Genomic DNA, 4,159 nt, shown 5'->3' with positions numbered 1-4,159 from the left:
AGACGCCCGGGCCAGAGGTCAGCGATAAATGACCCGCTTGTTTTCACACAGACAGATATCAGGACCTGCTGCTGCTGGATTTGCAGGACAGCCGTCGTTATCTGGCACGCCGTGCAATGCTTCACATCACCAGCGGCGGCTCTCTTTATTGTTCCCGTGCTGATTGGATGCTGGAGTTTAGAGCGTTTAGACATGCCAGGACCGTTTAGAAATGCAATTGGTGATTGGCGATTCTCTGGAAATGCGTGAACTGACAAAACGTTTATCTTAAATCGCTGTCAGTTGATTAAGATAAAAAATGTGTGGGAAAAAAATCATTAATGTTTGACTCACATCATTGGATGAGCCTATATCGCTATGTTGGTCTAGATGGGACGTTCAAACAGAGCAATATAGCTCAACCTAAATTATAACTCTGTCATAATTTTCCCCTCCCTTACAAAATCGTGAACATATATGGCTATTAAGCTAAAAGAGGACAAATATATGTATTTAAAGATATAACATGCTTATGCACTACCATTACAAATGTAAGATTTGGTATGATTTTTAATATAAATTGTTCAGCCAGGACACACTAATCAAAAGTGGCAGGTTTTTTTTGTATTTCAAAAAATGCAATTCTTTTGATTTTTCCATTGTTATTGTTATCTCAAAGTTGCATAAAATACATTAATTAATTAATTTAAATATTAAATATAAAAATTAAAATGTTAAATGACACACTTAAACAGCTTAACAAAAACTCAAAAGGACCTAAAAAAAAATACAAATTAATTTCATATAAAAAATATTAAAACAAAGCAAAACAAATTATTAAAGCTAAATATAAAATAATAACTAATTCAACAGAGACATGCTGAATGGTATATATAAAAAAAAAAAAAAAAACTGTGGTTCTTTGTCTTGTAACTAGTGATGTGTTATCTTTCGTAAGGGGAAGATTATTAATGAAAACCAACAAAAAGTTAAGTTTCCTCCCACAAAGTATTGAAACACATCCGAAGACTTTGAATACAGAGTTGCTTGCTTTGTAGTTATGACGGGTTGGAAGGAAAAGATGTTCAAAACTTATCTCAGCATTGACAATTGTTGCATGTGATATTCTGCAGAAAGAAGAGAAGAGAAGAGAAGAGAAGAGAAGAGAAGAGAAGAGAAGAGAAGAGAAGAGGCCAAAGGGGGAAGGGTGCTTTTGGGGCCCTTCTCAGACAGACATGAAGGCCTCCTGGACGTTTCCTTTCTGCTGGACGGCCTCAACAAAGGTGCTCAGTCATGTGAAACTTAATCTTGAGCCCCCCAAAAAATCACCTTTGACCTTTCTCTGCCTTCACCCAAGGAGAAGGGGCCAGGATCGTAGGCATTGGAGAGAGGTCATGTCCCCCAAGACTCTGCCTGAGCACACGTGTGCGGACATATGTGTGTGTGTGAGTTCCTGTTTGTGAAAAAGAGGGAGCGCCCCTTTTACTGCATTTTTTTCATCCTAGACAAAACACAGACCCCAGTCTAATCCAGTGGTCCTCAACTTCTGTCTGGGCAAACATAGAAGCTCCTCGGCCAAGTGATAGTTCTGTGTGCTCGTGTGATCTTAAGGGGACGAGACTCAAAGAATCAAAAGGGTAAACAGCTGCAACCAGTCCACAAGTCCAGCCTTACCGCTAGAGAAAAACACATACTGTATATACACACACACACATGGGATTAACCTCATAGATCCCTGAGAAGGGGGCTCCCCTGTCATCGATGCAAAGCCCTGTAGAGTATAAACACTGAGGCAAGACAGAACAGAGACTAAGACATTCAAGAGAGTAACAAACTGGCTTTGTTCCAAAACCTAGTGAACTCTACTGCCTATAAAGTCCGCTGCCTTCTAAAGTGGCAGTCTGATAACAAACTGGTTTGGAAATTTTAAATAAGCCATAATGCACACAAAGCTGCAGCCTAAGTTGTCTCACAATTGAGTTTTGTGCTTGTTTCCAAACTAACAGTACATAACTCTAATAAGAATAAACATTAAAATACAGGTGGCAACCCAAAGTGAAGTCCAAAAAAACATGGCTATTTTGATATTCCTGTAAATATGTTGATTCTTGTACATTTTATGCACTTTCAGATTTAAATGTGTAGCGAGTGGCATTTAAAATCGTTTTAAATTTTGTTCTAAACAGATGAATGTGAATGTGGCCAGCATTTTGTTATGTTGGTTTTTTATGTATCATGGCGGTTTGGAAATGTCCAGGGACTAATGCTAAAAGGTTACTGTCTTATCGACGTACATACACTAAACCCTAAATCCGACTGTTGTAAACACAAGATAAACACGTATGCAGAAGCAATCGTGTAATTTTTACTTGCTTTTACTTTTATCATGACTAGTTTCACAGGACGCATATGCGATTGCAATACTGTACCAGATGGGCCTCCAAGCAAGTTTACTATGTCAGCATACATATGGAGCTGATTATGTGATGCAAACATCAAATTGTATTACAATTTGTTTGATGCATGCAAATAAGTCATTATTAATTTATAATCTGCCCCATAATCATAATTTGTGTGTAAATGTTGGCGTTTTACTGCTACTAGTGTTCATTTCAGCTAAATACAAGTGAATGGTATGTATAGGTATTTTGTCAAATAAACCTGTGTTGGCAAAATATGTATCAATTACTTGTTCAAATAAAAAAAAAACTCCACAAAACTCTGCTGCCTAGGTTTCTTTATCAGAAAGGTGTCTCAAATCACAAAAGCAGTTCCTTTGTAAGGGAAACTGACAGATCTTCCCTGAGAGCCTGAAAATATATTCTTTAGGGAGAGAGAGAGGCAGAGAGCAGAGGTCAGGACCTGCTATGGGAAAAGTATGCAGGCTATGCACGCTCTGTTTGGGCCCAGGATCCCTGTGACCTGCCATTGTTCACCCTTTGACATTGAACTTGGAAGAGGGGAGCAGAAAGCAGGCTCGGATCTTAAGCCCCGTAAAACACATACACACAAACATGCCACAACCCATAGTGCCCATCCCCAAGTCTTAAGGGCTTTTATCTCAACTGTCAACAGTTTAAAAAGCTGGATCCTTTTCTAAGGCTGGACTTTAATCACCTCTAGGTCAGTAAACATAAAGAGCTAAAGCAAGGGCAGAAAGATAGATAAAGAGACAGAGAGAGAGAGAGAGATTACTTTGTCACGTTGGTGTCAATCCACAAAGGAAAAGCAAAGAGTGCAAAAAATGAAAGAAAAAAGAGGCTGTTAAAGTTATAAAACAGACACCCAAATGACCACACAAAGCCTGAGACAAAAGATAAAGCAGCCAACTTCCGTCTTTTCGTCTGGGTCCAAAGCAAACACACCTGGTGTTAATATTCGTGTGTACACATCCACTCGCATGTGAGCTGTGGCGTAGCATAAAGGCACCAGCTTTTTTTGCACAGTTTCAATAAAAACTTATGTACAAAAACACATGCCCTGTATGTTAGCTCGAACTACTTTGCTGCTTTTTCTTTTTTCCTCGCTGACCTCTTTGCTCACACTTTTAAAAGTAAGGCTAAATCAGTTGTTTTGTCAAGTAACTGAAATAGGTTTAAGTATTAAAATGACTATTAGAACTGAAACAGAAGTGTTTGTGTGTATATGTATATATATAATAAAATTCAATATTGTGAGTATTGATTAATTAAAATTTTACATAAATGGCTAATTATCAAACTATCAAAATAGGTTTAAGTACTATAATAGTATAAAAAAAATTCTAAAATAACATATAATGAATGATGACTACTTAAAAAACGCATGAAAGAAAATGGATCAAATTATATAGAAACTTACTATAGTGAAACCTGTACATTTTTACTGTAGTGTAATAATGAAAAGAATAACTATCAGTGATTACTCTGTTTGTGTTATAAACCCTAAAACAGATTTTCTGTTTATTTTGGGGAAAATATTGAGGAATGTAATTAAATTTGGTCAAAAGTGTACAGTACTTCCTTATATTGGTAGCTAAACACATAATCACATTAGGTTAAATATTTAATAAAGAAACATGCAAGGGGGAAGTGTAGAACATTATGAATGACAGACAATCCAATTCTGTGGGCGTAGTTTCTGGGTGAGTCTGGACATTAATGAAACAAACCGAGACAAACTGTGCAGTTGTATTTCAAAA

This window comes from Puntigrus tetrazona, chromosome 6 (genome assembly GCF_018831695.1).
Source record: "Puntigrus tetrazona isolate hp1 chromosome 6, ASM1883169v1, whole genome shotgun sequence".
In the NCBI taxonomy this organism is placed as follows: domain Eukaryota; kingdom Metazoa; phylum Chordata; class Actinopteri; order Cypriniformes; family Cyprinidae; genus Puntigrus; species Puntigrus tetrazona.
The sequence above is the reverse complement of the archived record's forward strand: the minus strand, read 5'-3'. Positions refer to the sequence as shown.